Genomic DNA, 13,448 nt, shown 5'->3' with positions numbered 1-13,448 from the left:
ATCCTCCATGACCAAGTAGGGCCATTCCCAAGAAGTATATTTTTACAAAGATATTGAAAAGGGAAGTTAGGGCTCTTGATTAAGGTGGTGATTGAATTCATACCTCTAATTTTACTCCCTCCCAAACCCCTATTAAAACTTTAATAAGAAGACTTTAGACATCCATTGATAACTCCACATAGACGGAGAGAACATGAAAGGAGACAAAAGCAACAGGACTTTGGGGGCAGGATGGCAGGCAGGCAGGCAAACAGTTACCGACTTAGCTGCCCTGAGCAAAAAGCTGTCTCCAACTGACAGGAAGGAAACTGGAGCTGATTTGCACCACACTGTTCTCAGAAAGCACTGGGAGCTGGCAGTCCATGTGCCCCGGGGAACTATGGGAGCCTAGGCTAAAGGAAACACCAATCGAAACACAGCTAGATTCCTAGGTCTCTTGCCTAACTCCAAACCACCAAGAAATAGTGGTCCTCCTCACGACGTGGGGCGGGTGGGAGCGTGGGATTTTCCTCTGAGAAGAAGACGCTTGGGGCAGGCGGAGCCTCAGGCACCCTCTGAGCTGAGGCACCACACTGAAAACAGGCTGGGGACCCACGGGGAGCCCAGGTGCTGCTGGAATACTGAGTGCAGGGATCCAGGTCCCTTTGGCTCTTCAGGCTGGAGACTGGAAAATTCTACTGCTGGCTTTCCAGCAGGCAGAAGAGAAAGATTCAAGGAAGCAGACGTAGGCATCCTTCCAAGTCAGCCTAGGTGGGTCATCATCCAGTACCAAACCCAACCTGGGGGCTCAGGGGCTTTTTTCTTTTGTTCTGTCTTTTAAAGACAGGGTCTTTCTATGTAGTACAGGCTATCCTGGAACTCTCACTGTAGACCAGGCTGGCCTCACACTCATAGAGATCCACCTGCCTCTGCCTCCCAAGTGCTGGGATTAAAGGCATGCGCCACCACGCCCAGAGTTCTTGACCAGCATTTCACACACAGAGAGACACAGACACACACACAGACACACACACACACACACACACACACACCTCTTCCAACTTTAATCATGATCTAAGGATGTCAACCAGGGAAGCCTGGTAGGCTAACCAGAGGTCTTCACCTTTTCTTCCGGTCCTCCTCCAACACCAATCCCTCAGTCTCCCCGCCCCCTCTGCTGCAGACTGCTTGCTGCTGCCTCTGCCACCTGGCCCCTCTTCTCCATGGGTCACACAAATCTTCCCCTCTAAATATCCGTTCCCCTCATTCGTTCCCAGCCCCACCAGGCATTCCCAGGAAACCTGCAGCGCACTCCGCCGGGGACAGGTAGGCTACCTTCATCTCTCCCTCTACTCCCCCAAAACCCGAGCCCCCCAGTCTCATCCCCAGCTCTGCAGCAAACCACCTGCTTTTCCTTCCTCTGCGTCCCCATTCCCAGGCACCAAGCAGATCCTCCTGGAACGCTCTGCTTGCCCCTCTCCTGTGGACATCCTCACCCACCTCTAAGCCCATCCCGTTCTTGTTTGTTTGTTTGTTTGAGGCAGAGTTTCTCTATGTAGCCTTGGCTGTCCTGGACTCACTTTGTAGAACAGGCTGGCCTTGAACTCACAGTGATCTGCCAGCCTCTGCCTCCCGAGTGCTGGGATTACAGGTGTGCGTCACCACGCCTGGGCCCCATCCCCATTCTTAAGTGCCATCTACCAACGCACAGAAACACATTTTACCCAGAACTCCCAGAGGCCACACCTATCAAAACTCCAGAAGAATTTCCTATCACGAAACCCATGACCACCATACTCTGAAAACTAGAGAGGCCAACAGAAACCAAGGAACAAAAAAGCCATCCAACAAAGACAGGACCACATATCAGCACCTAGAATTATAATCTTCCCAAACCCAGATGCCCAGATGCCAATCCTAACCACCAGGAGGATGTCTCCACTGAAGCCCAGCAGCCCTCCCACAGCAGCCCCTGAGAACTGCAACGTACCTGAAACACAAGGAAAAGACCTTACAATAGCCTTTATTAATATGATAAAGGTCCTTAGAGAGGAAATGAATAAGTCCCTTAAGGAAATCTATGAAACACAGATGGGTGTGGTGACGCACACATTTAATCCCAGCACTCGGGAGGCAGACGCAGGCGGATCTCTGTGAGTTTGAGGCCAGCCTGGTCTACAAAGTGAGTCCAGGACAGCCAAGGCTACACAGAGAAACCCTGTCTCAAAATACAAAACAAACCAAACAAACAAACAACAAAAGAAAGCTATGAAACACAAACAGTAAAAGGGAATGAATAAAAACACTTCAAGCTGGGTGTGGTAGCGCACGCCTTTAATCCCAGCACTCGGGAGGCAGAGGCGGGCGGATCGCTGTGAGTTCGAGGCCAGCCTGGTCTACAAAGTGAGTCCAGGACAGCCAAGGCTACAAAGAGACCCTGTCTCAAAAAACCAACCAACCAACCAACCAAACAAACAAAAAACACTTCAAGACCTGAAAGTGGAAATAAATCAATAAAGAAAACCCAAATGGAGGGAAATCTGAAAATTAAAAGCTTAGGAGCTCAGACAGGAACCTCACAGGCAGCTTCACCAACAGACTGTAAGAGATGGAAGGGAGGGGTTGGAGAGATGGCTCAGAGGTTAAGAGCACTGGCTGCTCTTCCAGCGGTCCTGAGTTCAATTCCCAGCAACCACAGGGTGGCTCACAGCCATCTGTAATGAGATCTGGTGCCTTCTTCTGGTGTGTAGGTGTACATGCAGGAAGATTATTGTATACATAATAAATCTGTTAAAAAAAGAGAGAGACGGAAGGGAGACTCTCAGGCATTGAAGACACAATAGAAAAATGAATATCTTGGTAAAATAAAATGTTGATCTAAAGAAATCCTGGCACAAAATATCCAGGAATTCTGGGACATTGTGAAAAATACCAAACCTAAGAATAATAAGAATAGAAGAAGAATCTCAGCTCAAAAGCCTAAAATATATTTTAAACAAAATCATAGAAGAAAATTTTCGTAACCTAAAGAAGCCTACAGAATACCAAATAGATTAAACCAAGCCAGAACACCTAATAGATTAGACCAGAAAGGAAAGTCACCACTCCACCACAAAACATTAAACATGCAGAACAAATAAAGGATATGAAAAGATGCAAGAGAAAAAGGCAAAGTAACATATAAAGACAGACCTATAAAATAATACCTAACTTCTCAATAAAGACTCTAAAAACCAGAAGGGCCTGGACAGATGTTCTACAGACTCCAAGTGGCCACAGATGCCATACCAGACTACTATACCCAGCAAAAGTTTTAATCATAATTGATTGAGAAAATGAGAAAGTCCATGATAAAATCAAATTTAAGCAATATCTATCTACAAATCCAGCCTTACATAGGGTGCTAGAAGGAAACTCCAACCTAACCACAGCCCAGAAAATAAAGGGTATAATATTCCCAGAACAACAAATCAGAAGAGGGGAAACACACACACACTACAACCACCACCACCACCACCACCACAATAACAACAAAATATAAAATAACAAGAATCAGCAAACATTGCTGCTGTTGTTGTTTTGTTTTGTTTGTTTTTGTTTGTTTTTGTTTTCTTGAGACAGGGTTTCTCTGTGTGGCCTTGGCTCTTTTGTACTCACTTTGTATACAAGGTTGGCCTCAAACTCACAGCGATCCACCTGCCTCTGCCTCCCAAGTGATGGGATTAAAGGCATGTGCACCACCATGCCCGGCTTCAACAAACATTGCTAATTGATATCTCTCAACACTGATGATCTCAATTCCCCAGTAAAAAGACACAGATTAACAGACTAGATCAGAAGAGAGGATCCACCCTGCTGCATCCAAGAAGCACACTGTAACATCAAGTATAGACATCACCTCAGGGTAAAAGAACAGAAAAAGATATATTAACCAAATGGACCCAAGAAACAAGCTGGTATGGCCATTTAAATATCTGACAAAACAAACTTCAAATCAAAACTAATCAGAAGAGAGAGAGACCACTACATAATCATCAAAGGGAAAATTCACCAAGAGAACATTGCTTTTTTTTTTTTTTTGAGACAAGGTCTCTCTGTGTAGCCTTGGCTGTCCTGGACTCGCTTTGTAGCCCAGGCTGGCCTTGAGCTCATAGCAATCCACCTGCCTCTGCCTCCCAAGTGCTGGGCAATTCTTATTATCTATGAACCAAACAGAAGGACACTCAAGTTTGTAAAAGAAACACTACTAAAGCTAAAATCTTACATTGACCTTCGCACACTGATAGCGAAGGACTTCAATATCCACTCTCACTAGTGAGCAGGTCATCCGTACAAAAACCAAACAGTAATTCTGGACCTAACTGATGTTATGAACCAAATGGATCTGACAGACATTACAGAACATTTCACACAAACACAAAAGAATATACCTTTTTCTCAGCTCCTTATGGAACTTTCTTCAAAATCAACACATATTTCAACAAAAAGCAAGTCTCAACAGATGCAAGAAAGCTGAAATAACACCATGCACCCTATGTGATCGCCACAGCATAGAGCTGGAGACCAACAATAAGAGAAAGCTTACAAACTCATGGAAACCAAACAACTTGCTGTAAACATAAGGTTATTGTGTAATTCAAATGCTGATTTTTGAATGCTCTTTGTTCTGAGACTCTCTTGTCTCAGTGTATGTAAACACTGCTCCCCAATTGTCCCCTGATGTGCCAATAAAGCACCTTACAGCTAATTGCTGAGCAGGGGAGAGAATAGGGTGGGACTTCCTGCCAGCCAGGGGAGGAGGAGCTAGAGGAGGAAGTAGGGGATTGAGCCATGGGAGAGGTCCAGGAGCCATCAGGAGAGGAGCTGGAGCAGAAAAGCTACAAAGTGCCAGTATCTCTGGGTTGTAAGCTGGGAGGAAGCCAAAATATCTTAGAGGGTTACAAATAGTGTATTAACTTCTCAGTTCTTGTGCTGTGAAGCTTATTTAAATAATATAATGAAGTCTCAATTATTTGTGTGACAGCTGGGTTAAAAGAGAAATTGAAAAACAAATATAGCTGGGTGGTGGTGGCGCATGCCTTTAATCCCAGCACTTGGAAGGCAGAGGCAGACGGATCACTATGAGTTCAAGGCCAGCCTAGTCTACAAAGTGAGTCCAGGATAGTCAAGGCCACACAGAGAAACCCTGTCTCGAAAAACCAAAAAAAGAAAAAGAAAAAACCAAAAAAAAAAAAAAAAAAAAAAGAAAAGAAAAAAGAAAAGAAAGAAAGAAAAAAGAAAAGAAAAAGAAAAAGAAAAAGAAAAACAAATATAGTTATATAAAAATAACCCTAACACTTTGGCACCCAACACTTTCTCATGAGACTGTTATCAGTTGTGAATAAACTAAAGGCAAATTCACATCCCACACTTGGGATCAAAACAAAAACATGTTAGCTGGTCTCAGTAGGGAGGCAGAGGCAGGTGGATTTCTCTGAGTTTGAGGCCAGCCTGGTCTACAAAGAGAGTTCTGGGACATCTAGGGCTATTATACAAAGAAATCCTGTCTCAACAAAGCAAACAAACAAAAAACATGTTTACATAACTTAAGCAAAAATTCCACTACAACTAGCTAATGAATTAAAAAACTGCCAGGCATAGTAGCGCAAGCCTTTAATCCCAGCACTTGGGAGGCAGAAGCAGACAGATCACTGTGAGTTCGAGGCCAGCCTGGTCTACAAAGTGAGTCCCGAACAGCCAAGGCTACACAGAGAAACCCTGTCTCGAAAAACAAAACAAAACAAAATGAAAAAAAAATGGGTCAAGAAAAATATTGAAGAATTTCTAGGAATGAATGCAAATGAGCACACAATATACCCAAAATTCTGGGACACAAGAAAGTGGTGCTGAGAGGAAAGTTCATAGCACTAAGTGCCTACATTAAAAAAAAAAAGTCAGAGAAATCTCATACTAGTAATTTAACAGCATACTGAAAGCTGTAGAAAAACAAGAAGAAACTACACCCAAAAAGAGTAGATGGCAAGAAATAATCAAACTCGAGGCTGAAATCAATAAAATAGAAACAAATAGAAAACCCAATACAACCAGTGAAACAAAGAGTTGGTTCTTTGAGAAAATCATTAAGATTGACAAGCTCTTACCCACATTAAGAGGAGAAGAGAGAATATCCAAATTAACAAAATTAGTAATGAAAAGGGCAACATAACAATAGGCACTAAGGAAATTCAGAGAATCCTAAGGACATAACTTTAAAAACCTGAACTTCACCAAATCGGAAAAATCTAAAAGAAATGGGCAGTTTTCTCTATATATACCACTTACCAAAGTTAAATCAAGATCAGATAAGCAACTTCAATAGACTTATTACCCCTAGTGAAATAAAAGCAGTCATTAAAAGTCTCCCAAACAAAAAAGCCCAGGACCAGATGGCAGAATTCTACCAGATCTTGAAAGAAAAACTAACACCAATACTCTTCAAATTATTCCACAATATAAGAAGAGAAGGAACATTGCCCAGTTGAGTCCACAGTCACCCTGATACCCAAACCCTATTATAAAGACCTAACAAGAAAGAGAATTACAGGTCAACTTCCCTTATGAACATAGATGCAAAAATTCTCAAAAAAACAAAAAAAACAAAAAACAAAAAACAAAAAACAAAACAAAACAAAAAAACCAAAAAACTTGTAAGCCAAACCCAAGAACACATAAAAAGATCATCTACTGTGACTAAAGTGGAAGTTTCTGGTTTGTGTAATGTGGTGCTTTGCTGAAAGCTGTCTTGTAAGAGAGGGCACATGATATTTTTCTAGAAGATGGCTTGTGAGAGGGCATGTGATGTTTTGCTAAGAGCAGGCACGTGAGAGGGTGTGTGATAGTTGGAAGGAGTATAAAGAGAGCCACGGACAATGGGACAGGACTTTTGGCATTTCTATGCTGTGCAACACTTTGCTGATCTTTGCTGAACAACTTCGCTGGTCTTAACTTCGCAGAGAGAAACATTCTGGAGAACTTCTGCTGGGACTCCAGCTGTTTCTGGCCACTTCCATGGACTCATGCAGATTTGGCAGAGCTTCTCGGTTTCTGCCACGGATTCTTGTTGCTGTTTGATGTTGGCTATCAGACTGGGCTGCTGGTATCTTGACAATGCAGAGTGAAACTGGCCCAAGGTACTATGTCTAAAGGGATCCACAACCTTTTTTTCCTGTTAGCATTCCTTCTCCCCTTCCTCTTGTTGGTGAGTTAGAAATGAGGTTGAAGTGTTTAAGAACCCTAAGTAAAGTAGGTTTTGAAAAATCTAAGCCTATATATGATCAACTAGAGTTAATCTTAGAGATGCAGAGATGATTTGACATATGTAAATTGATAAATGAAATCCACCATATAAACCAACTGAAAGGCAAAAATTACATGATCATCTCATTAGTTGCAGGAAAGGCCTTTGACAGAATCCAACACCCCATCATGATAAAAGTCTATACAAGACATACATCAACATATACAGCAAGCCTATAGCCAACATCAATGTAAGTAAAGAAAAACTCAAAGCAATTCCACTAAAATCAGAAACAAGACAAGGTTGTCCACTCTCTCCATACCTAGTCAATATAGTACTTGAAGTCTGAGCTAGAGCAATAAGAGAAGTGAAGGAGATCAAGGGGATCTAAATTGGGAAGGAAGAAGTCAAAGTATCTTTATTTGCTGATGATATGATAGTAAACACAAGTAACTCTGAAAATTCCACTGGGAAACTCCTATAGAAGATAAACATTTGCAACAAAGTTGACATAAAATTAACTCACAAAAATCAGTAGCCATCCTAGATACAATGATAAACAGACGGAGAAGGAGATCAGGGAACAACACATTTCACAATAGCCTCAAATAACAACATATCTTGGGATAACTGTAACCAAGCAAGTGAAGGATTTGTATAATAAAAATTTAAGTGCACTGAAGAAAGAAATTGAAGAAGCTATCAGAAGATGGAAAGATCTCCCATGCTCACCAATCAGTAGGATTAATATAGTAAAAATACCCATCCTGCCAAGAGCAATCTACAGATTCAATGCAACCCCCATCAAAATCCCAACACAATTCTTCACAGATCTTACAAGGATCGTTTTCAGCCTCCTATGGAAACAACAACAAACCAGAATAGCTAAAATGATCCTGAATAATAAAGGAACTGTAGGAGGCATCACTGAATTCAAGTTGCACCTCAGAGCTATAGTTACAAAAATAGCATTGTATTGACACAAAAGCAGACTTGTTGATCAATGGAATTGAATTGAAGACCAAGACATAAATCCATATACTTATGAATATCTGAGTCTTGATAAGGAAGCCATAAAATACACACTGGGAAAAGATGTCTTCAACAAATGGTGCTGGTCAAACTGCATGTCTGTGTGTAGTAGCACCAAATAGACCCATACTTAATCTTTTGAGCACAAAACTCAAAGACCTCAACATAAAACCAGATACACTGAATGTGATAGAAGAGAAAATGTGGAATAGCCTTGAACTCATTGAGGAAAGACTTTCTGAACAGAGCACCATTAGCACAGACACTAAAATCAACAATTAATAAATGGGACTCCATGAAACTAAAAAACCTATGCATGGCAAAGGACACCTATTGATGAGTAGGACAAAATGGCAGCCACAGAATGGGAAAATACATTTGCCAGCTCCACATTTGATAGGGGATTAATATTCAAAATATATAAAGAATTTTAAAAACTAGATGTCAAGAAAACAAATAACCCAATTAAAAAACAGGGTAGAGATCTAAACAGAGAATTTTCAACAGAAGAATCTCAAGTTGCTGAGAAATGCTTGAAGACATGTTCAACATCCTTAGGCATCAGGGAAATGCAAATCACAACTACTTTGAGATTTCATTTTACACATGTCAGAATGGCTAAGATCAAGAAAACAAGTGACAGCTCACGCTGGTGAGGATGTGGAGTGAGGGGAAAGCTCATTCATTGCTAGTGGGAGTGCAAACTTGTATAGCCACTATGGAAATCAGTGTGATAGTACCTCAGGAAGATGAGGGTCAATCTACCTCAGGGTCCAGCTACAGCACTCTTGGGGATACACCTAAAGAACACTTAGTCTCACCACAGAGATACTTGCTCAAGCATGTTCATTGCTGCTCTACTCATAAGTAGCCCGAAATGGGAAACAACTTAGATGCCCCTCAGCAGAAGAATGGATAAAGAAAATGTAAGAGCTGTTTGTCTCTGACTCCAGTTTATAGAAGAAAGATAAGTTCCCAACAATCTTGACTCCGGACCCCCACCAAATAATGTGCTTGCTATGTGAAGACTGGCTGCTGGTTTGGCTTCTGTAACCTGCTTATGCAGAGATTCAAGGACTGTTTTGAGGTTACCTTCACCATCTAGTCTTGGTAGAATAGAACAGATCTTAGGTGTTCCTCCTTAAAAGTCTTTCTGTCGCCTTCCTCTGGGTGGCACATTTCTGGTTTGTGCTAGAGGTGTGTGGCCCTGCTAGCATTCCTAATAAATTTGACTAATTATAATTTAACTTGAGTCTGGTGGTCTTTCCCAGGTGGTCTCAACTCCATAACAGTATCCCAGACCCAGCAAGACAAATATGGTATGTGTTTACTTATATGTGGATAATAACAGCTGTTAAGTCACTGATAACCAAGCTACCATCCATAGACCCACAGAAGTTAGTTATACAGTAAGGACTAGATGGAACAGATGGATCTTATTAGGACAGGGAAATAGAATAGACAGTTATAAATGAATGGGGTAGGGGCCTGGAATGGGAGGATCAAGTGGGGAATTGGGGGAGAGAGGGAAACAAGGGAGGAAATATAGGGAGAGACAGCTAAAACTGGGTCCTTTAGAGTGGTGGTACGGAAACCTAATACAGAAGAAACATCCTAAAGTATAAAGATATATGAAAACAATCTAAGTGGAAATTGCCAAATAGCAGGGCATAACTGGCCATCTTTTGTCAGCAAATGAAGCTTCCAGTGCCCAGATTGAATTATATCTAATTGAGCTGTTGGCTAAAGGGTCCCATGGGAATCCCCCAACAACCCAGGCTTTTGCCAAGACTATAGGTTGCTCTCTACAAAATGAAGGGAAGGCCCCATTGCTGGAGATAACACCCACACAACACATTGAATATGAAGAAGTTGAGCTGCTGCCTACATAGAGCCTTCACTCCTACATGCTAGCATCTTGGGTACAGGAAGATACTGTGCACACTACCAAAGGAGAAGCATAAACACCAACCCAGCCACAAATCCTTTGTCTCCAATGATGTACTCGCCTACGAGATACGCTAAAGTAACCATGGCACAGAGTTTATGAAAATAGCCAACCAATATCTAATTTGACTTCAAGAACCTATACCCAGAACTGCCTTGGGTAACCAAAAACCTGGTCATAGCCTAGAAACCTAGAGTAAAACAAAATATTACTGTTCTAAACAAACAAACAAGCAAAACAACAAAAAGTAGCAATGAAATGACCCCTAATGATGTTCTGTTATACTCACAGATTGGTGCCTTGCTCAGTCATCACCAGAGAAGCTTCCCCCCCGCGAATAGACAGGAATAAATATAGAGACCCTAGGCTAGGCGTTAGGCAGAGTGAGAGACCTTGAACACTCAGCTCTAAAAGTAATGTCTCCATCAAAGTCCTCCCCTTGGGGCTCAGTGAACTCTGCATAAGAGGAAACAGAAAGTCCAAGAGCCAGCTGGGCAGGGCGGCACACACCTATAATCCCAGCACTTGGGGAGGCAAAGGCAGGAGAATCTATCTCTGTGACTTTGAGGCTAGCCTGGTCTACATGGTGAGTCCAAGACAGCCAAGGCTACACAGAGAAACCCTGTCTTGAAAATAACAATAACAATAACAACAAAAACTCCAAAACCAACCAAACAAACAAAAGGAGTAAGAGCCAGAGGATGAATCAACAGGATCAAAGCTCATACTAATTCACAGAGACCAGGCAGCACTGACTGCACAGGTCTGCACAAGTCCCCTGAGTATATATTATAGCTTTCATTTCAGTGTTTTTATGGGATTTCTGAGTGTGTGAATAAGTAAGTCTCTGGTTTTTGTGTCTTCTCTTGGGCTCTTTTCCTTTTGTTGGTTTGTTTTTTTTCCAACTTCAATGTGTTAGTTTTTGTTTTATCTTATTACACTTTATTTTATTATCTTTTAGAAGCCTGCTTGTTTTCTTTTCAAATTTAGTTTTTCTTTTATTTTCTTTAAGATTTATTTACTTATTATGTATACAGTGTTCTGCCTGCATGTCCACCTGCATGCCAGAAGAGGATACTGCATCTCATTATAGAAGGCCGTGAGCCACCATGTGATTGCCGGGAATTGAACTCAGGACCTTTGGAAGATCAGCCAGTTCTCTTAACCTCTGAGTCATCTCTCCAGCCCCTGTTTGTTTTCTAATGAAAGAGAGAAAATCTGTGGATCTGGATGGAAGGGTAGGTGGGAAGAAACTAGGGGTAGAGGAAAGGGAACTTGTAATAATATCTTATGTGAGAAAAGAATAGTTTTCAATAAAAGGAAAAGGAAAAGAAATAAATCATTATCAAAGATCATTGCATATACAGAAAATGTTCTAACCAGAAGAGAAAAATCAAAATATGCAAACAAAACAACAAAACAGGCACTATAGCTCACACACCAGTGATCCCAGGGCTAGAAGTGTCAGATGTGTGGTAGCACACACATTAAAATTTTTATTTAATTAAGTTAATATTGTTGTTTATATATGCACCCAATGTATGATGTGGGAGGGCACACATGACACAGTGTGAGGTTCAGTAAATAACTTTGAACAAATTAGTTCTCGCCTCCCTCTTTACATGGGTTCTGGGGGATCGAACTCATGTCAACAGGCTTTGCAGCAAAAACTTTACATGCTGTGGTGGTTTGAATTAGGAGTATACACTACAGGCTTGACCTGCATCTCGGGGAGCCTTCTGGGGGAAGTACACCCATGATTGCGTTGCGGGTCTTGAGGGTTTATAGCTTTGCCCAATCACAGCTGCGCTCGCTCTGCTTCTTGCATGTGGGCAGAAACGTGACCAGGCAGCCTCCTGCTCTGGCTGCCATGCCTCCCGTGCCGTTATGGACTCTCCGTCTGGAACTGTGAGCCCAAATAAATCTCTTATGAGTCGCCTTAGTCATAGTATTTTATCACAGCGACAAAAAAGAACTGATACACAGGCTGAGCCACCTCTCAGGCTCAAGGATGGATGGGGGCCACAGGACCAAGTTCAAGGTCATCTTTGGCTACAATTGATTCTGTTTCAAAACAAAAATAAAAGAAAACCACTACACAGGCATCAGCTGTCAGAAGGGCTTTGAATTTTTCAGCAGCAACACTAAAGGTTAAAAATAATGCTTTCAGAATTTTGAACAGAATTGCTTTCAACCTAGACTTTATACGAATTTGTACTATCAGCCTAAAAATGGTTAGAATATATACTTTTTGGCTGGGCATAGTGACACATGCTTTTAATGCCAACACTCAGGAGACAGAGGCATGTGAGTTCAAGGCCAGCATGGTCTAGTTAGTGAATTCGAGGACAGCCAGGGCTACACAGTAACATCCTGTCTCAAAAAGAAAGAAAGGAAGGAAGGAAGAAAAGAAGAAAGGGAAAAAAGAAAATAAATATATATTTAATATATTTGTATTAATTTCTTGGTAATTCATACATTGATATTTTTATCATATTCAATCTCCATTCCTCACCCTCACCCTAACTCCTCCAAGACCCACTCCCAACCCTGAACCACCACTACCACCATATCCCGCCCCTCAAATTACCCACTAAATCCATCCGATTCAGCTGCTTAGATGCTAATAGGCCAACCTTGGAGCACAATCTGCCGGTAGCCTTTGCCTTAAAGAAAGCTGGTTCCCCCTCCTGTAGCTATCAACTGCTGGCAACCTCTGTAAAGGACATGGAAGAAAGAAGCTGGTTCTCACTAGCAAGTCCATCCCTGGATTCCAGCATACACTGAAGAGCAGCTGAGATACCCAGGGACTGAGCAGCTACCGGATTCTTGGACCTTCTGCTGATAGACAGCCATTGCTGGTCCGCAGCCCGTAAGCCACTACAATAAATCCTGGGTATGTGTATATATTTTAAATATGTATATATTTATATGTGGGCTATATAGGTGTATATTTATTCATCTTATAAGGTCCGTTGTTCCTCTAGATAACCCTGGCTAATACACCCTGTCTCTCCAGAGAGAGAGCCAGAGAAAATGTGGTAATAGAGCAAAGGAGAGACAGCTCTCATTTCTGGGTAGAGCATGTCAATATTTTATAAGGTCATTAATTCTTTCAAATTTGATTAATATTTTAATACTGTTCAAATTAAAACATCAATATGATTTCATTTTATGTGTATGGCTGTGTTGCCTCTGTGTTAGTTTGACGAG

The sequence above is a fragment of the Acomys minous genome (assembly GCF_964271855.1).
Source record: "Acomys minous genome assembly, chromosome: 6".
NCBI lineage: Eukaryota > Metazoa > Chordata > Mammalia > Rodentia > Muridae > Acomys > Acomys minous.
This window is presented reverse-complemented; position numbering follows the sequence as displayed.